This window comes from Haemaphysalis longicornis, unplaced genomic scaffold (genome assembly GCF_048455015.1).
Source record: "Haemaphysalis longicornis isolate Haplotype H1 unplaced genomic scaffold, Haemaphysalis longicornis Haplotype H1 scaffold_2, whole genome shotgun sequence".
NCBI classification, from domain to species: domain Eukaryota; kingdom Metazoa; phylum Arthropoda; class Arachnida; order Ixodida; family Ixodidae; genus Haemaphysalis; species Haemaphysalis longicornis.
This window is the reverse complement of record NW_027526295.1, coordinates 11,039,578-11,060,977: the sequence shown is the minus strand read 5'-3', so window position 1 is coordinate 11,060,977 and position 21,400 is coordinate 11,039,578. Positions and strand designations below refer to the sequence as shown.

At 52.0% G+C, this 21,400-nt stretch overlaps 1 long non-coding RNA gene across 1 annotated transcript in view; it reads right to left on the bottom strand.

The window, feature by feature from the left end:
- Nucleotides 1-4,261: 4,261 nt before the first annotated feature.
- Nucleotides 4,262-21,400, bottom strand: part of LOC144168747 (uncharacterized) — a 60,055-nt gene continuing 42,916 nt past the window's right edge. Inside the window, exons 2-3 of the long non-coding RNA XR_013322220.1 lie at nt 5,863-6,054; nt 4,262-5,184 (exon numbers count right to left, since the gene is read on the bottom strand). This is a non-coding gene — a long non-coding RNA (uncharacterized LOC144168747). The remainder of the gene's footprint in view (nt 5,185-5,862; nt 6,055-21,400) is intronic.

Here is a 21,400-nt window from a genome sequence, read left to right as displayed (position 1 = left end):
GCGGTTGCAGTCTCCCAACTCGCCCGGACGCGTCCCATTGTGGCGCGTTCCCCAGGTCAGGACCAGTGCGCCGAAACGTCCGCGCGCTAGCGCGTCCCCAAGACAAGAGAGCGTCCCCCCGTCATGCTACGTCCCACCAGACTTCGCCTTACGGTGGCGCTAGTATTGAGGAAGAACTGGTTCTCGGGTAAGGCAGAGGGGAAAAGGGTCAACGCTTCCACCAGGGCGACAACAAACCGTCCGGTCGCTGGCGCCCTCCCGTATGGTTCCCGTCGCGTGAGCGAGGCGCGTGTGCACGCCGGCCGCGATGGGAAGCTAGCCAGAACAGGGGTTCGCGTGAAAGTCGCGATCCCCACAATACATAGATATATGCATGCATGCATACATGCATATATACACACATACATGCATGCATACATATATGTATGTGTGCATGTATTTATGCATGCATATGTGTATATTGCAGCAGCTCCCGTGGTACAGTGTGAACTTCCCGCCAGGTCCATAGTGTTGTACCTTCCCGTTTGGCCGTTAGGCGGTGCTCGAAAGCAAGGAAGAGTACGAGGAGTGCGCTTCGAACGAAGAGAAAGAGGAAGAAGACCGTGGAACGGTTGAGGCTAGCCAGAGCTCGTTGCTTGTGGACACAAGTTCGCCTTGTCTAATAAACACAGTTTGCCCTTTAATTGTAACCATCGTTACAAAAGTGGTTGAGGTGCGGGGTACATGATACCCCAATCATCCAGGCCGGTTCGCGTCGAAGTGTCGCCCGTTTGGACTGCCGGTGGAGTGCGGCCTTCTACCTGATCGGGCAACCAAGAAGACTGGAGGCAACACCGGCACTGTGAACACGAACATGACTGACGCCCCTCTCCAGTACGTGGTGCAACAGCCGCGTACACCAAAAGTCTTCTACGGCGAGCCTAATGAAGACGTGAAAGACTGGCTGGACCACTTCGAACGGGTCGCCACGTTCAACGGCCGGGACAATAACCATAAGCGGCGACAGGTGTACTACTCTCTTGAGGAAGGCGCGCGAACGTGGTCTGAGAACCATGAATCCACTATTTCATCGTGGGAGGAGATTCGTCAGCGCTTACTAGCCACTTTCACGAGCAGTGACCGCAAAGAAAAGGCCGAGGCTGCCCTTCAAGCACGAAACCAGCGCTACTGAGGATATGGTCCGTCTTTGTAGGCGCGCAGATCCCGCCATGACGGACGACAAGAAGGTGCGGCACCTCATGCGCGGCGTCAAGCAGGACATCTTCAACGGGCTGATGCGGAATCCCCCAAGAACGGTTGCCGAATTCGTCAGCGAGGCAACGACAATTGAAGGCGCGCTTCAGCGCAGAGCGAAGCGGTACTGCCAAACCGAAGCCATGGTCTCCAATGCAAGCTGAATGGCAGGGTTGGAGAAGTGCCTCGATTTGCGGGAACTGGTGAGGAAAATCGTGCGAGAGGACCCAGCAGCAGTCTTCAGCACCGAGGGTGTCTATCGCCGAAATGATACGCGAAGAAGTACGGCAAGCGGTGCGTATCCCTGAGCCAAGAGAGGAGCCACAGCTGGAGGAACCAAAATTCTCATACGCAGCTGCTGTTCACCAATACCACTACCGCTCGCCACCGACCGTCGCCACCCCTGCGCCGACACCACCGCTCAACTCCAGGCCTCGCAGAAGCCTGCCATATCCGCCGGAAACACAACCTCGGAAAAGTGATCTGTGGCGCACTCCTGACCGCAGACCACTCTGTTTCCACTGTGGAGGAGAAGGACATGTCTACCGCGGATGCCCCTATCGCCGTATTGGCTTGCGGGGATTTGCACCAAATGCTCCGCGTCCAAGGAATGGTGAGCGCTCGCAAGAGATCGAATACTACCTCGCCGAACGCCGAAACGTTTTCGCACCGCGACGCCCACAGTCCCGTTTGCCATCGCCCATGCAACGCCGATCCTCGAGTCCACGCTTCGCCCCCAGTTCTTCATCGCGCAGCCCTGAAAGCCGGGGAAACTGAACTCAGCGGCCCCGGGAGGTGAGGCCGCTGGTGTCGACTTTTACGAAGAACCTCCACTGCGACGACGACGAGTACGGCAAGAGGCAAGCGACCCAGCGGAGACGGGGAGCTGTACCACCCAACATGTAGCGTGCGATGTCTTCGTGGAAATCGATAGGCGCGAGATGACTGCGTTGGCCGACACCGGGGCGGACCATTACGTCTTAAGTAAGTCTTTCACCACCGCACTGAAGAAGGTGCTGACACCTTGGACTGGCCTCCAGATTCGCACAGCCGGAGGTCACCTGATTAGTTCTGTGGGTATGCGCACTTCTCGAATTAAAATCAAAGGGCTCACGTACATCGGCACCTTCGTCATCGTATACCCGAATGCTCAAAAGACTTAATCCTTGGGATGGACTTTTTACAACCAAATGGCGCAGTTATTGAATTGCAGAAATCGACGATCAGATTTTCCACGAAGCGAGCCATCGAAAAAAACATTGAACACCGACGCGACACGGCTCTGCGCCTCATTGACGACGACGGTGTCACACTTCCCGCTCGCACAAGTGTATTCGTCGACGTTATGAACGATACATTTCAGGACTACGAAAAGATAGTCGGAGGCAACATGCGGTTACTTCTGGACAAAGGTATCTGCATCGCAAGAGGATTTGTAATGCTTGAAAATGGGTGCACGTCCATCTTGCTTACCATTTCTCCAACGAGCGCCGACATCTCGCGAAAGATACCGCCATTGCATTCATCGAAGAGGTCGCCGACGTAACGCATCTGACCACACTAGGCACGACAGCGGCATATTCTCATACGCAAGGCGTCATTCCGCCTATCGAAGTTAACAAGAATCTTTCCGCCACACAGAAGAAGGCTTTAGTGAGTCTCGTGCAGGAATTTTCTGACTGCTTCGCCACGACCTCCAAAGTCCGCCAGACTCATGTGACGAAGCACCGCATCCTAACAGACGAATCCGCCCGACCTGTTCGCCAGCACCCCTTCAGAGTGTCCCCGAAGGAGCGTGAAGCAATAAAACAGCAAGTCAAAGAAATGCTAAGCGATGATGTCATCCAGCCTTCGAAGAGCGCATGGGCCTCTCCCGTCGTACTGGTGCGGAATAAAGACGCTTTGCTTCTGCGTTGACTACCGCCGATTAAACAGTATGACGAAACGCGATGTTTATCCGCTCCCAAGGATTGAGGACACGTTGGACCGGTTGCGCGATGCCAAATTCTTCTCGTCCCTAGATTTGAAATCGGGATTTTTGGCAGATCGAAGTCTACGAGCGCGACCGCGATAAGGCGGCATTCGTGACACCGGACGGTCTCTACGAATTTAATGTTCTACCCTTCGGCCTATGCTCTGCGCCGGCTACATTCCAGCGCATGATGGATACTGTCCTCGCTAGGCTGAAATGGCAGACCTGTCTTGTGTACCTGGACGACGTGGTCGTTTTCTCCAGTTCATTTGACAAGCACTTGTCACGGCTCAGAATTGTCCTGGAGGCTATTCGCTCTGCAGATTTGACCAAGCCAGAAAAGTGTCACCTGGGATTTGAAGAACTCAAATTTCTTGGTCATATTGTAAGTGCTGCTGCGGTCAGTCCGGATCCCGAGAAAACGACTGCCGTCGCGTCATTTCCACGCCCAAACGACAAGAAGGCTGTGCGACGCTTTCTGGGCCTCTGTGCCTATTACAGACGATTTGTGGAAGGATTTTCGAATATCGCCGAGCCACTGACCCGACTTATGAAAGAAGATGTGCCGTTCTCCTGGGGCAACGACCAACAACAGGCCTTCGATACATTGCGTAGACGCCTACAAAGTGCTCCACTTCTAGCCCACTTCGATGACGCCGCCGACACGAAAATCCGCACTGATGCCAGCACTGTGGGACTTGGCGCTATTCTTGTACAATGGCAGGCTGGGATGGAAAAGGTTATAGCCTACGCTAGTCGCACCCTTTCCAAAGCGGAAAGGAATTATTTGGCGACAGAAAAAGAATGCCTTGCCGTCGTTTGGGCTATCAGCAAATTCCTTCCATACCTGTATGGTAAGCAATTCAGAGCGGTCAGCGACCACCATGCCCTCTGCTGGCTCGCGAACCTCAAGGCCCCTTCTGGACGGTGTTTCGTGTCGAGCTGCAGACGAGACATGACCAGAGTCTCCGAGCAAGGCGAGCAGAAGAACCGCCCTTTTATTTAACAGCCGTTCATATATACACTCAAACCCGCCGCGGTGGCTCAGTGGCTAAGGCGTTGCGCTGCTGAGCACAAGGTCGCGGGCTCGATTCCCGGCCGCGGCGGCCGCTTTTCTGATGGAGGCGAAAAGCAAAAACGCCCGTGTGTACGAGATTTCGGCGCACGATAAAGATCCCCAGGTGGTCAAAATTAATCCGGAGCCCTCCACTACGGCGCGCCTCATCGCCTGCGTTGCGTCGGCACGTTAAACCCTACAATCAATCAATATACACTCAAGTGGGAGAGGAGGGTGTGTTCCCTCACCAACATATTACAAGCGTGAGACATACCGCATGGGCCGTAGATATGAGACCCGCGTGCACCAGATATGATACATCCCCCTTTCTTTCGAAGTAAAATAGAAACAAAACATTGGGAACTATGTTTAGGAAACCTGCACAAAGTTTCGATCATATGCGAGTCTGTGTGGTGGCCTTCGTTCTCTGTTTGACCTTCTTGGCACAGGTTCTTCGTGCTGAGGCACGCCTGCAGGAACGTTGAAGGAGGCAGGAATGCTATTCGTTGTGGCCGGTGACATTGCGGGATCATTGCTACTAGATGCTGAAATAGAGCCTTGAGGTGTTTCTTGGTTCAGGACCCCACCGTGCTCATAAAGGCTTCTTTGTCGAAAGGCCTCTTTCGTAGGCAGCAGATGCCGCCGATGGCGCTGCACGATTGTTCCGTCTTCGATGACTACGTTGTATGACCGGGGGTATCCTGACGCTTGAACGAATTTACCTTTAATGGCCCATGTCCCCTTTTTGATGCGAACCGTGTCTCCAGGGTTGAGCGGTGCTAGTTGCCGAATGGAATGGTCGGTCTGGCGATGCTTCTGTACGCTGCTATTTGGACACGGCCGGACGTCGGGCAACGTTGTCCGCAGTCTTCTTCCTTGAAGTACCTCGCCAAGTGATGGTCCGGATTCCATTGGAGTTGATCTGTAGGCAAGGAGACCAAGCCAAAATCTTGCTTCATTTCAGTGCTTTTCTTTAGAATCCGCTTAACTATTTGAACGCCTTTTTCTGCCAAACCGTTGGACTGGGGGTACCTAGGACTGGAAGTGATGTGGCTAAAGTCGTACGTCTGAGCAAATTCAGCAAAACTTTGTGGTAGTGTCTTTGAGTAGCTCTACGTCAGGAAAATTTGATGATGCGTCGTAGGCGCACAGGTATGACCTTCCTGCATACTCAAAAATATTGATGCCAACACGATGCCAAAGCTTATCGGGTACCGGGCGCTACATTGATGGCTCTTGTGGCTGTCTATACGCGTACTTGCATGCAGAACACGCCTGCGCGAAAGATTTTATGTCAGCATTGATTCCTGGCCAGAAGACCAGCTTTCTTGCCCTTGCTTTGCATTTATTGATGCCCAGCTGGCCTTTATGAATTATTTCCGAAGTTTCTGTCCTCATGTTAGCCGGGACCACAACTTTAACCCTTTTAAGAGGACTCCCTTTACGTGAGAGAGTTCGCCCTCAAACGACTTCCACTTGCCTTTAAGTGGTTTTCGCCCCCCAGGTCCTCGATAACTTGCTTCAAGTCTTCATCCCGACTAATTTCAGTAGCCAACCTTTTCCAGGTGTTCTCGGTGACGAGTGAGGAGACTACACTTACTGCGTGCACCTCAGTGTCGTCATTGGTGACGTCCAAGGTGACGTCGTTTTCGGCGCTGGTCGCGGTTGTTGCTCGTGACAGCATGTCGGCAAGGAGAAGCTGCTTCCCCGGCGTGAACTGCAATTTTATGTCGTAGCGAAGAAGGCGCAGAAAAAACCGCTGCAACCTCGGGGGCATATCTCCAATGGCGTTCTGCGAGATGGCAATCAAAGGCTGATGGTCAGTCTCAAGAATAACCGGCCGACCGTACACAAAATGATTGAATTTCTCACAGCCATATGCGACCGCCATTGCCTCCTTTTCAATTTGCGAGTAGCGCTGTTCGCACTCTGTAAGCGCCCGTGAAGCATACGCGACAGGCTTCCATGAGTCCTTGTGACACTGCAACAGTGCTGCGCCAATCCCATTTCGTGACGCATCGCAAGACACCTTTGTTGCTTTTGTTGGATCGAAGACTGTTAGCAAAGGCTCTCTGTTTAAACTGTCACACGACACACGGCACTAACTGGCAGTCATTTTGTAAGGAGGCGTAGAGGGGGAAGGAGTGAAGGAGGAGAAGGAGATGGAGGAGGCGTGGGAGTTTTTAATACTCCCATGAGGGAAAACGCAGTATTCACAGCTAGATACTGCTTTTTGTGAAGAGGTACAATCGTGGCAAATGCGCCTATTTACGACGGCTTGTGGGCCCCGGTGTAAACTGGAAGTTTTTCCACAACCATACCACACGTGGGAGCAGGCCGCTGGCCGTGAGGAGTTTAAAAGACGTATTCCAGCCAAAAAACTCCCATTCAGGCTAACTTGTGTTTTGTGTGAAGTGGCCGAGAGAGACCGAGAGTAGGCTGCCTTTATAACCCTGGACAGTCTATATGAGTTCAAGGTGATGCCGTTTGGGCTGTGCACGGCGCCAGCAACGTTTCAAAGAGTCATGGACACTGTGCTAGCCGGCCTGAAGTGGCACACCTGTCTCGTATACCTCGACGACGTTGTGGTATTCGCCCGAAATCTCGACGAATACCTTGCAAGGTTGGAGTCTGTACTCGAGGCTATTCGCACGTCGGGCTTAACGCTAAAGCCTGAAAACTGCCGCTTCGCTTACGACGAACACAAGTTTTTGGGACACGTCATCAACGCCGCGGGAGTCCTGCCTGACCCGGCGAAAACAACAGCCATAGCGAACTTCCCAAGACCGAAAGTCAAAAAAGGCGTGCGAATATTTCTCGGACTGTGCGCATACTACCGGCGCTTCGTCTCAAACTTCGCACGCATTGCAGAGCCACTCACGCGCCTGACAAAAGATAGCACCCCTTTCGCATGGGAAAACGCCCAAGAAAAAGCATTTTGCGAGCTGCAACAACGCCTGCAAAACCCACCCGTGCGCGCTCATTTCGACGAAAACGCCGAAACGGAAATGCACGCCGACGCCAGCGATATAGGCTAGGGTGCCGTTCTCGTCCAAAAGCAAAGCGGTTGCGAAAAAGTAATCGCCTTTGCCAGCCGTGGTCTGTCGAAGGAGGAGAAAAATTACTCAGCCTCTGAAAAAGAATGCTTGTTCGCAATCATTTTGTGTACGGTCGGCCGGTTATTCTTGAGACTGACCATCAATCAGCCTTTGATTGCCATCTCGCAGAACGCCATTGGAGAAAAGAAAAGAATTACTCAGCCTCTGAAAAAGAAGGCCATTTCCAAATTTCGTCCATACGTGTATGGTAGACCATTCAAGGTTGCGACAGACCACCATGAACTGTGTTGGCTCGCCAATTTGAAGGACCCCTCTGGCCGTCTTGGGCGGTGGAGTTTGCGCCTGCAAGAGTTCGATGTAACAATCGTCTACAAATCCGGCAGGAAACACTCCGACGCCGACTGCCTGACCCGCGCACCCGTCGACCCACCACCACAAGACTCCGATGAAGACAGCGCGTTCTTCGGAGTCGTTACGGAGAGCGACCTAGCCGTCCAGTAGCGTGCCGACCCCGACTTGCGCGTCATGACCGACTACCTCGAAGGACGGAATGTCGCCGTGCCTAGGGCGTTCAAGCGGAACTTACCAGCATTCAGCCTCAAAAACTCCGTCCTCGTGAAGAATTTGAGCCCCGGAACGAGAACGAATTATCTACTTGTCATCCCGCAGAGCCGCGTGACGAAATTTTGGAAGCGTGCCACGACGACCCGTCTTCCAGACATCTCGGCACAGCTCGCACTATTGCAAAAATCAAGGCGAAGTAAGCACGCGGCGGTTTTGGCCCGAATCAGCGAACTGAACATGGGAGTCCGGACGTACAACTACGTGCGCGAGTTCCTGTCAGAACGCACGGCAGAAATCCACGTCGGCGACATCGCACTCGAAGAGGAGAAGCTCGGCAGCATTGGGACCCCACAGAGCTCGGTGATCTCACCGTTGCTCTTCAACCTGGTGATGATCGGGGTCGGCCCGCGCCTGAATTCACTGGCGGATGTGCGCCACACCATCTATGCCGATGACATCACGTTGTGGGTCCCGGGTGGCAGCAACGGGCACATGGAGTCGACACTACAGCAAGCAGTGGAAGCCATCGAGAGCCAACTTGACGGATCAGGACTGGTATGCTCCCTGAGCAAGTCAGAACTCTTGGTGTTGCCACCGAAGGGCGCAAGAAGGAAGGCGGCGGAAGAGGAAGCCGCGGCAAAAGACAAGATCATCATCCGAACCAGCAACGGACAGGTGATCCCGGAGGTCGGGAAGATCCGAGTGCTGGGCATATTAATCGACAAACGTCGCACAAACGGCGAAACCATCAATCGCCTTTCGGCTAAGGTCACCGCGGCCACACGCCTCATAAAGAGGGTCGCCAACAGAAAGGCTGGCATGCGAGAGAACAGCCTGCTACGGCTAGTTCAATCGTTCGCCATAAGCCACGTGGCGTACGTCGCCGCCTTCCATAACTGGCAATTAGACGAAGGAAACAAGATCAGCGCGATGATACGGAAAGCCCACAAGGCCGCACTCGGACTTCTCGACTGCACGAGCACCGAGAAGTTGCCTCGGCGTGCACAACACGCTCGAGGAGATCGGAGAAGCACAGCGAGCCGCCCAAATCGAGAGGCTCAAGGAAACCAAGACGGGCAGGGACATCCTCGCTAGACTGGGTCTAGACCCCGGTACGAGCGAGGAAGAGCTGTGCGAACAAGAAGACCTACCCGAAAACATCAGGAGAGGAATGTGGGTCTACCCCGTTCCAAAGAACATGGACCCCGAACACAGCGGAGAACGGCGTTAGGCTCGAGCCAAGGCCATTGTCGAGCTGCACGCTGAGATGCCGGGCACGAGGTACGTGGACGCAGCAGAGTATCGAGGCAAGAAGACGTACGCGGCGGTGGTCATCGACGCCAAGACCGGCTCAACAGTCACCGCGGCAAGTGTCCGGGCACGTGAGGCAAGATGTGCCGAAGAGGTGGCTATAGCCTTAACCATCGCGGACCCACACACCAGGACCATTCTCTGCGACCCTAGAGGGGCCGTGCGGAACTTCGCCAGAGGGAGAGTGTGTAGTACAGCAGTGAGGTTGCTCGCCTCGCTGGACTTCGCGAACAGGCACGTGTCAGTGAAGTGGTTCCCCGCACACGCGGGGAACGAAGTGTCAGAACATATGTGAACCATAATGAGACGGCGAACTCTACCGCGCGAGTGTTAACTGGCCGCGCGGCTGGAGCGAACCCGTCTGCAGAACTGTGGGGGGAAACCAAAGACAGGATGGGGACATATAACGAAATCACGACATACTATAGGATGAGAAGAAGAGAAATGGCGCCGCCGCACCCCGGCCTGGCCAGGGAGCAAGCGGTGGTACTAAGACAATTGCAGCCGGGTTCCTTACTGACCCCAGTCATCATGAAGCATGTGTGCCCCGAGCAATACGAGGACGATACGTGCAAAGTGTGCCGCAGTGCGCGGGCTACGATGGCTCACATCCTGTGGGACTGCTCGGCAAGACCTACAGAAGCGTCAATGGAGACAAAGATCCCGCCGTGGTACCTGACCGCGGCGCGGAGCAGTGACAAGGACGTACAACTACAGGCCGTCCAGTAGATCCTGGCGGCACTTGAACAGCATCGCCCGAGCGAAAGCCGAGAGGGCCCGGCCGCCCAGCGCGCGCAGGCCGGAGGACCTCGACACTACTAGCGAGGGAGCTGCCTAGTAAAGAGCCCAGCCGGAAAGACGTAGGGCTGCGTCACGGCACTTCGGTAACGGAGGCCGTCTGCAGGCGATTTTAATAAAGTCTTCACTCACTCACTCACTTCTGGCCCCGCCTTACATCCGACGTCACACACTACGTTCGGAGTTGCCGTGACTGCCAGCGACGAAACACGCCGCCGACAAGACGCGCCGGCTTTCTGCAACCGATCGCCGTCCCGTCGAGGCCCTTTCAACAGATTGGAATGGACGTTCTAGGCCCGTTCCCTACGTCACAATCACAGAACAAGTGGATTGTTGTAGCGACAGAATACATGATGCGCTACGCAGAGACCGACGCTCTTCCGAGGGGGACTGCACAAGAAGTCGCAAAGTTCATAAAGCAAGTTGTGCTGTGGCATGGAGCCCCTGAAGTCCTAATCACGGACCGCGGAACGGCCTTCACTGCGGAGTTTATGCAAGGAATCTTACGCTACAGCAACACGGATCACCGAAGAACGACTGAACAAGACGATCGCGGATATCCTGTCAATGTACGTCGACGTTGAACATAAGACTTGGGACGAAGTGCTCCCATATGTCACGTCTGCGTACAACACGGCTATCCAGGAAACTACGCCAATTACGCCGTTCGAGCTTGTATACGGAAGACGGCCGACTACGATGCTTGACGCCATACTTCCGCATGTAGAAGACGACGACCTCAACCCCGACGTCCAAGGATACCTTCAGCGTGCGGAGGCCCGCCAGCTCATTCGAGTTCGTACAACGGACCAGCAGCTGGTGGATGCCGGGCGCTACAACCTCCGACGCCGAGACGTCGAGTACCACCCAGGGGACCGTTTGGGTTTGGACTCCCATCCGACGACGCGGACTCAGTGAGAAGCTTCTGCGACGGTATTTCGGACCCTACCAGATTCAACGACGCGTCGGCCAACTTACGTACGAGGTGATCCCCGATGGTGATTCCGGAACATCACGACGTCGCACGCGGCCCGAAGTCGTCCACGTGGTTCGCTTGAAACCTTATATGAAGATGACGGACATTTCTGTTGTTTGTTCGGACTGTCTTTTATTTTAGCATCGGGTCGATACACTCTCGATGCACCATGTATGGGTTTGTTTATTTATTGTTTGTTTTTACTGCCGGGATCTATCTGAAAAACTTTATTGCTGATCTATATAGGGGAGATGTTTGAGGTGGCCCGTAGGGCGCCACCTCTCACAATTACTGGGTGGGCTTCTCATTACAGAAGCCCATTGGCGATCGCCGCGGCTCGGGCTCGGTCGACCAGGGCCTTCTGGCTCACAAAGTCGGAGCAGCCGAGCAGGGCTGCCTCCCAGTCCTTCCGGGTGGCGTAGGGTTCTGGGGCGAGGTTCGGAGTTGATTGGCATGCCCACACCATATGGAAGATGTCCGAAGACTTATCCGCACAGTACGGGCATTGTCCTGATCAAAGTGTTTTAAAACTGCCGGGTACAGCAGTGTTTTGTTGTAAAGACGGAGGAGGGTGCGTTCCTCTGCCTTTGTAAGGCCCTTACAGGGCTTAGGGTAAATTGCCTGGCCGAATAGGTATAATTGAGTAATTTCTCGAAAAGTGAGGACCGGTTTGGGTTCGGGATCGATTTCGGAAGGGTCTGAAGACGTTGCCCGGAGAGAGAGCGCGGGCAGCGGCGTCTGCCGTTTCGTTGCCTTCGAGGCCCATGGGAGCAGGAGCCCATACGATCGTTCGAGACGCGGGGGCCCCGAGATAGCCGCTATTTGGAAGGATGCGATACGCAAAGTGAGGAATGTACCCCTGTTCAATGTTTCTGCAGGCCCCTCTCGAGTCGGTGATGACTCGCGACTCCTGGTCTGCGGCTGCTAGCGCGATGGTACCTTCCTCCGCATGTGTTATGTGTTGAGCTCTGAATATTAGGCCATTCACCGCGACGTTTTGGTGGACGACTGCGGCTGAAACACTCGCGCCGAAAGATAAAAGCCTGCAGAGCAGACGCCACGGTATTCGATTCGACGACACTCGCCTGGGCGAGTCACTTTGTTGACCGCTGCTTCGCCGCCTCTGTATTCTTTTGAGTTGTTAGGGGAGCACAAGTTGGCTCCAATAAACTTGTTTCTCATTCAAGACAACTGCGTCGTCCTTGGCTTCGTGACAATATAGATTAATTCGCTCTATCCGGGCTTGACTGTACTTGCGTATCAGCACGCATCGATCATGCGCATAAAGTCAGGCCCATATTCGCGAAAACTAACAAATACCAAAATTCACCATTACCGCTTAGTATTGCAGAGTGGAATATGTTGCCTGCCAGTGTGGCAAACCTAACCGAAGGAAGGAAGGAAGTAAACTTTATTTTTCTGAGCACCCTTAGTCCAGGGCGCCGTCTTGGGAAGCCGTGGCCATGGCTTCCTCCTCTCTGCACGTCAGCAGCTGTCCTCATTCCAGAGTGGTCTGTTAGCGTTTTTAGAAACTGAACATCCGCTCCAGTTCTGTAGTTTTGTACTTTTTTTGCACCCTTAATGCATGTACTGGCTTCTGGAGTGGAGATGGCGCTCGAAAACTGACGCTGATGGCCGCCATTTTGCCATGGGCAGAAAACTCGTTCCGTCGTAGCAGACGCATTGCACCCGTCGCATCATGTACTTGTTTTTGCGGATGGTTACGTTTTGTTTTGCTTCCGTTCTTTTTTGTTTTGTTTTGTTTTGCAAGTTGATTCTCTCATGCGGCTAGCTTAAAGGGCACCGAGCTTTTCTTGCGCGCTTCCATTTCGACGCATGTGGTTTCGGTTAGGTTCATGTTTCTAGTTAAGCGCTACGCACGTCTTTTGTGCGTGCGCCGGTGGGCGCACACATCTGCTAATTATTTACATTCTTGGGTGCAAACAACTAAAATAAACAGAAGACACAATAGCATTTTTTCTGCCACATTTGTCGTTCTTCCGACTTCTCTCTTGCCATTCCCCGGCCGCAGCGATTCCCGGCCGCAGCAGCCGCTTTTCTGATGAAGGCAAAAAGCGAAAACGCCCGTATAACAAAGATCCCCAGGTGGTCAAGACTAATCCGGAGGCCACCACTACGGCGTGCCTTATCGCCTGCGTTGCGTCCGGCGCGTTAAACCCCACAATAAATAAATAAATAAATAAATTAATTAATTAATTATTAATTAATGAAAAGTTCGTGCTTAAAGGGACACTGAAGTGAATTTGTCAAGCTCCCGTTTTTGCTTGCACTGTGTAGACTGGCTCAAATTAACACACTATTCATCGTTTATCCGGTTGACAAATCGGTAATTATTTTAGAAAGCGCGAAAGAAGAAAAACTACTATGCGCGGTTTGCGGCGGCCGCACCAACTAAAGGATGTGACGTCAGGAGGGGGGGGGGGGCACCGTGATTGGACGATGCCCAAGGTTAGCAATCAAACAAGTTTCGGTTTCGGTTTCGGTTCTGTAAAACAACATGCTTGACATCTGATGGCGTTGTTGGATGGGCATTCTCGATATCTCAGTTATCGCCGTACCGCGCTTCTGCCATGTTGTCGGCTGTCAAATGTCTAAGATAAACCTCCCAGGGCGGCTTGGAATCGTAGAAATCACTAGACGAGGCCTACGCAGTGGATGAACGCCCTCCGCGTCACCGCAGACTCTCAAATGTCATGCGCTTTTCCCGCATATTCGGAGCTTGCCTCACTCATGTCTGTTCGTAAAAAGCTAGATCGCACCAGGCCAAGGGTGTGCTGATTCAGGCCTGGGCCCACTGCCCGCAAGCAGTCGGTGCTTGTGGCAACAGCACGCCAACGAGAACTCGCTAGCGCGTCATTGTCAGTATGCGCGCGTTCTGCGATCTCGCTCGTGGAGCAGTGAACGTTACGGCCCAAAAATGGTGAACTCAGTTCAGAAAACATCGGCCGCATACGAAAAAATCAACTTACAAAAAAAAAATACATGTACCCTCGGGGATTCGAACTTCCGACTTTAAAAACATAAATGCCAGCGCCTCAGACCACTAGGCCACGAGCCTTTTTTTTTTTTTTGTCTTTATTTCCTTTTTTTTTAAACATTTTTACAAGTCAGCGATTTAATAAAAAGCGCCTGCCATGTTTTGGCTGGCGGAAACTATTGTAAACATCAAATGACGTCAATTTTTGAAGCACTGGCAAAATTCCCGCGTCAGGATTTTCCACTTCGTACAACTCGCACAGATAGTTCACTTTTTCCCTGAAATATGCGCTCACAGTTTGCGCATTGACATCCGCATGGCGCACCGCCATTCGAGAGCGCCAGATACTATACAATCCTAAAAGCATGATCATATCATGCGGTACATCGTCTTCATTGTTTACACTGAGGAACCTGATTCCATAGGGTGTCACCGGATACTCCTTCTTTAGGGTTCTCATGAGGACGTCCCAAAAGAAAATGGCATCCCAACAGTCTATAAACACATGTTCTGTAGTTTCAGGTTTTTGACAAAGAACGCACAAGTTGTTCCAAGCAACAAAAAGACCTCGCTCTTCCATCCATGTTTTCACAGGGAGTGTGTTGGTGTGCAATTTAAAAAAGAAGGTTTTCACAGAGGCTGGGATTACCATAGCTTTCACCCTGGACAACACATCCTGTCCTCGGCCTGCAGAGTACACTGATCGGTACAGAGGTACAGGAAAGAGAATTTCATTCAGATCTTTTTTCAAACCCTTCCTGGAAACATTTGAGAGATAATCCAAAGAAAAACGCACAGAAAGGAATCTAACTGCGTCAACTACTTCTTTCAGATAACCTCTAATTGTAGGCCGTTCCTCGTTGCATGAAGAAACGATGAACTGCGGTAAAGCATTGGCAAGTGCAACTTGGAAAAAACTTTGCAAGAAAGGGTCATTTGAGTCCCTGAAGAACATAAAACGGTTAACAATTTGTCTTACGTATATATGCGATAGCCCGAGCCCTCCCAGCTTCACTCTTCGAAAAAGAGAACTTCGGCTCGTGCGTTCCCATGTTGAATTCCAAATAAAGACAGCAAAAATACGATGCAACTTATTCACATGAACACGGGAACAGTGAATAGCTTGCATAACGAACCACACTTTCGCCAGAAAAAAACAAGTTGCAGACAGTGGCCCTTGCAAAGACGGACAATGCACGGCCTCCCCACTTTGTGGCTTTGTCACGCAGTCTTTGGGTTTCGCCTTGCCAGTACTGATTGCTGTCCAAATAACTCTCCATCGGTACTCCCAGGTACCGCCCAGGCGTGGTGGTCCAGTTTACATGTTCAAATACAGTCGGTGTTGATTCCCAGGTTCCGTGCCAAAACCCGGCACATTTCTGCCAATTGACTGAGCTTTGGGTGACGTCACAAAATTCTTTGGTTATCATGACAGCTCTACTCACACTTTGTTCGTCTGTGCAGAATATGGCCACATCATCAGCATACGTTAGCAGCTTGACTTCGCTTGCATGCAACACAAAACCTCGTACATAACTATCATTGATAATCTTTAAACAAAAGGGTTCTAGAAAAATACAAAACAACAATGGGGAAGCAGGGCACCCTTGCCTCACTGATGACAACACTGGAATGTACTCGGTAACACTTTTGTTAATTATCAGCTGCGTGAAACAATCATGATACGCCATCTTAACGCCCTTTAAAATAACATCTCCAACGTTTATATGCTTCAAAACTGAAAAAAGGATCCCATGACAGACGCGATCAAAGGCTTTCTCAAAATCTACTTGTAACATGGCTACTTTACGAAAAAACATGTCACAGCACTGCAAGACACTTCGCGCTACGTGAATGTTTGTTACAATACTGCGACCTTTAATGCCACATGTCTGATGTGGCCCGACAATCATATTGATCACACTCTGAAGTCTTTTGGCAATAATCTTCATTAATATTTTATAGTCTGTGTTGGCCAAAGTAATGGGTCGATATCCTGTTACAGACTGCCTTTTCAAGGGATCCTCAGATTTTGGAATAAGAATGGTGTGCGTGCGGGTGAAAGTTTTTGGCAGCGCACCATTTTTGAAAGCTTCCTCGAATACAAGAAACAAAAAAGGGGCAACCTTGTTTTTATACATCCTATACAAGTCGGAACCCAGACCATCCGGACCCGGCGCTTTCCCATGTTTTAAATCATCAATTGCTGTTTCCACTTCTTTCAAACAAATGGGTTCTTCGAGTATTTTCCTAGTCTCTTCATCTAACACTGGTAACAGTGAAAGAAACTCTCGCTCAAAAACATCTACTTTGGGACTTGCAGGGCTGAAAAGTTCTGTGTAAAACCGCACAAACTCTCTTTTTATTTGTTCCTCCTCGCGCATAGCAACACCCTGACATGTTATTTGTTCAATTTTGTTGGCCTTCACATAACGCATCTCATCTTCTAAAGCGCGCTTTGTGGGCGCCTCCCCTGCCAGCAACCTTTCTGCACGTGCTCTAACTGTTGCCCCCCTGTAGCGTTCCTGATCGATCGCCTCAAGCCTGCTTTTGATGGTTGCGATATCGTCGCCGAACAATCGTGGCATCTGGCACTCTAGCTTCACCATACGACTGAGATTGCGACGGAGGGTATCCTCTTCCTCCTTTTCAGTTCTTTTAATGCAGACCGCTCTTTCAATGGCCTTCATTTTTATGTCCTGCTTGAAAAGCTCCCATTTTGCCCCCCACCCAATTTCAACTTCATCTCTGCACTTAACGAAAATCTCCTCCACTGTTTTATTGAAAGTGTTGTCCTTTAGTAACTTAGCATTTAATTTCCACAACTCCCAACTAAATTTCTTGCACCCCTTCCCCTTCCCCCCTAGAAAAAGGGAGACAAGACAATGATCACTAAATGATACCTGGTCGACTGCATAATTATTGCACGTCGACAAGAGCTCCAGGGAGACGTATATCCGATCTAGGCGCGCATGGCTGCTTCCTTGAAAGTGCGTGTAGCACACCGTGCTCGTGTTACCCGAGCAGTGGGCCACATCTGACACGTCAGACTCATTTAGCATACGAATAAGGGTCTCTACACTCTTATCGTTCCAAGTCCCCGATCCTACGCGGTCTTCCCGTGCGCACACGCAATTAAAATCACCCAAAAGAATGATATTCCTATCACACTTCAGATGGTTAGAAATACTTTCAAAAAACGGATTCCTGTCGTTCACAGGATTAGGGGCGTAAATGCACATTACTCTAAATTTACCACCAGAAAAAGAAAAATCACAAAGAACTAGCCTGCCATTGTCGCTGGACATGACACTTTCAATTTCAATTCCTATGGCATTTTTAACAAAAATACAGCACCCTGCCGATGAAGCGACCGAGTGACTGACACACACACTGAAAAGATTTTCGAAGGGGCGCACCATGCCATCAGTACCTTCCTCAGTCCCAATTTTGGTCTCCTGCACAGCCAAAATATCTAGTTCCTTTTCATTTATCAGGCGATTCAGCTGGTACTGTTTTCGCCGACTACCAAGGCCTCTTACATTTAAGGTGCCAATATGAAGTGGCCGTTCAAGTTTAACCATTTTTTAAATTGGTACTACTCCGAAGGCGTGGCAGTAGACCTCCAATAGCGCTCACATTGTTCATTTTCGTCATTACCAATTCCCTTGGACGGGGTGCACGAGGGCACGCTGCATTGCGCTCTCCAGAATGCGGTGTAGTAGCTCCCGGGCGGTAGCTTGGTACAGCCTTCATGCTTTAGCAGGTACACCAAACGCGCGTTGCCCCGCCATCGCGCCACCACCACACACACTTTAGGGACACTCAAGTCAGCTGAACGGTTCCTTTGTGCCGCTCAGTCTCAACGCTGGACTTGAGCTTTGTCGTCTGCCGTCGCTGAGCGGCCGCCTTTGCAGGCGGTTCTCCCAGCCCCGGCGTTCCGTTGCCGTCCCCGTTGCCGTCGCTGTCACGCAGACGCTTGCTCACGCCCGCTGATTTCGCATCCATGGCGTCTGTGTCATCCTCAAACTTGGTGACAGGGGTTGAGCTGACGTCTCCCCCGTGGCCTTGCCCCGGGTCCGAAACACCAGCTACGCCTGGACGTTCCTCCTTATTTTCTGGTGGCCCTTGGTCCTCTTGCCGTTGGAGATTCTCTGTTGGCTCCGGCAGCACCGGAGGACGCGTCTCTTCCTCCATGGCGTTCTCCGTGCCCCTGGCCGCGTCCTCGGCGTCAGCTTCATCCATAATGAACTCGGACGCTATCTCTCCTTGAGACGCTGGTCCCGTGACCTTGGCGTACGTACGCACGCAATCGCTGGCCTCGTGACCAAAGCGGCGGCAGGACGTACACCGCGGAACTTTGCATTCGCGCCGGACATGCCCGGTCGAGCCACAGCGCAGGCACTGTGGTGCGCGTCCCGGGACTACTAATAGGGCTAGCTCTCCAGCTACTCTCAACTGGTGAGGCAAGTCATCCACCTTCAGCCCAGCCTTGAGCGTTATGTTGACCGTCCTGGTTGTCGAGCTTTTCTCCTGAACTCCAGTGACTCGCCACCTCTCTTTGCACACTTCCCCCACTTTCCCGTAGGGAGCGAGGGCGACGCGGACATCTTCGTCAGCTGCGTTGTAAAGTAACCAGTGCAGCTTCAGTCGTACCTTTTGGTTTGACGGGTCGACGACAATGCACCGGTGCCCCTTCACCTTGACTTCCGGGTTTTCCAAAATCTTCTTCATTCCGTCCGGGTTCTTGAAAGTAACCGCCCATAAGTGGCTCATTTGATAAGCCCCAAGGGCGACTACTTCGGAAAGCAGTCCCAGTTGCGCCAGCGTATCGCGAAAATCTTCGACGCGATACGGGCGGGCACGCAGATCGCCATGCAAAAACACGGTGTTCAACACACTTCGTCCTATGGGCAGCGTGGGCAGCAAAACCTGATACTCGTTGTCATGCTCAATAAAACCTGTTACCGCGGGCCGGCTGGCCCGCTGAAACCGCTCTAAAAGAGCCCGTCATCTCACGTCCGCTCACTACGGTGGCCGGAAGTGGACTGACTAGGCCACGAGCCGGCGCTGGCCAGTTTGGGTATATAAGGTTTATAATGTATGACCAGTTTACACTTTTATTTATTTTAAGCATTTTAAGTACTTTATGTGACTATTTGTTGTATATCACTCCTGCAGTAAGTGTCCCCCAAACTTCCACAATATCTCACGTCTAGCAATTGCATTTCTTTGACGGAAAAGCGTTCGCAGATGTGCGGTCGTGCTGCTGACCGCTGTGCTTGTTTACCCAGCGCAAAAAGTGCTTCCTGCTCCCTAGTTTTGCGCAGTACGGTAAAAGTTTCAGTTGATTTTATTTTCTTAGTACCTATATTGACTTCGCTGACTCTTCTCCCGCCTTCAATTGGCCTTAGATTTTCCTACTAGCGTAAAGTCAGCGAAGCATCGCATGTGCTCTTGTGCAGCGCTTGCGTGGAGCGACCCGGACTCTGAGTTTGACACAATGTACAAACTAACAAAGTAAGGAAAGGCACATTCTTTCATTCACAAAGGTGTTGTGGCTTAGTTTCAATTGAGCGAGCGAATAGCGACGACCCGTCGGCGGCCGGCGGACGAAACGCTGGGCCGACTGAGTCGATCGGTAGGTCGGCTGGTCGACGAACCGTGCAGTAGCGCAGCCATTTTCCAGCTCATCTCCTGCTGACATCACACGAAAACGCCACAAAAAATGGGCGAGCGTAAAGAGAGGAGGACAGATTTTCGAATTGATTTTTCTACTAAATAAATTCGCGTAAACGCGGTCAGAGTGGTCGAAACAATGCCTACGGACTCCGAACTACAATTTGCGCTAGTAATCCCGCAATATTTACAAATCACTTCAGTGTTCCTTTAATTTGGTCTTCCTCGGCAAGGGCAAAACTGTGCATGTTGTTTACACCAGAAAACGTGCATGTGCATTACATATAAAGATTGCAATACCCTGATACATGATTCCTTGCAGTACTGCCTAAAAATCATTCGAACCGCTAAATTGGGTCTACAGAGCTTGTTTGGGTGTGAGAGCTGCGTTATTACTCATAATGAATAAGCATTCATTAATCCCAGCAATGCTTCTAAAAGAAACAAGCGTCAAATACTCGCGCTGTCGCGTGTCTCGCACTTTCAGCGTGAAATCACGACCAATAGTAACCTTACAACGCGGCATCTCTTGCCATGGCGTGCAACATGAGGCCTATTCGCCGCGAGATCTACCTGTAGGTGGCGACAGCGTCGCACCGCTAGTGTGGATGCTCCGCCACGGCCGGACTCGACGCTCCTTTCGCGCGCTCCTTACGGCCTTCGCATTACCGGCGCCGCGATACATTTTATTCTGACGGCGTAGTGCGGCGGCTGACCGCACGAGGGCAGCAGCACCTCACTGTAAGCTGGACGACAACTTGTTTGTGCTCACTCAGTGTACAGAAATAGCCAGGAAGGAAGGACGCTCCCTGTTGTGTTGCTTCTTAGATGAGGAGAAAGCATACGACTCGGTACCCCATGCCCTTCTCTTCAAGCGTCTGGCACGTATGGGTATCCCAGGGGCCATACTGGACACCATACAACGCCTGTACGAGGGAAATTCAGTGGTGGTGAAGTTTGGTGGCGTGCAGTCTGCACGGATCCCAGTGGCCAAGGGACTCCGGCAGGGGTGTCCACTTTCACCACTACTGTATGCAGCTGACATTGAGCGGGAGCTGCTAAAATCAGGCTTAGGCTTTGGCCTAAGATTTAGCACCTGGGGCATAGATGACAGCTGCAGACTTCCGGGTCTGGCCTTCGCAGATGACTTGGTCGTTATGGCAGAAAGCTCATCAGAGCTCCAAGTGCTGCTGGACATCTGCCATGCCGAGGTCACAAAGCTGGGCCTACGGTTCAACACCAAGAAGACTGCAGTTGTCCGCCTTGCTGGTGGACAAAACGCAAACAGTACGCTCTCACTGGCCGGAAAACCCCTCACCACTCAAGCATCATACAAGTACCTGGGTGTGTGGCTGGGAATGGACGAGAACCTGTACAGTGAGCAGGAGGAGAAGCTCCGGCAATCAGCACTGCGAGCCCAAGGGATCCTCAGACGCCGGGTGCTGTGGGGCTGCAACCGCTTCACTATGGTACGCGAGTTGTGGAAGCTTGTCCATGTACCAGCCCTGACGTTTGCCAACGCCGTGGTCTGCCTGTCATCGGAGACTAGGGAATGGCTGGAGCGACGCCAGCGTGAGGTGGGCCGCACGGCAGTCGGCTGTCATGGCACCGTAGCCAACGAAGCTGTGCAGGGCGATGTGGGGTGGTCCTCGTTTGAAGCGAGGCAAGCTTCCAGCAAGCTTGTCTATAAGGGCCGCCTGCTTTTTATGAGCCGTGAACGCTGGGCGCGCCGAGTCTTCGAGTACCTGTCGGC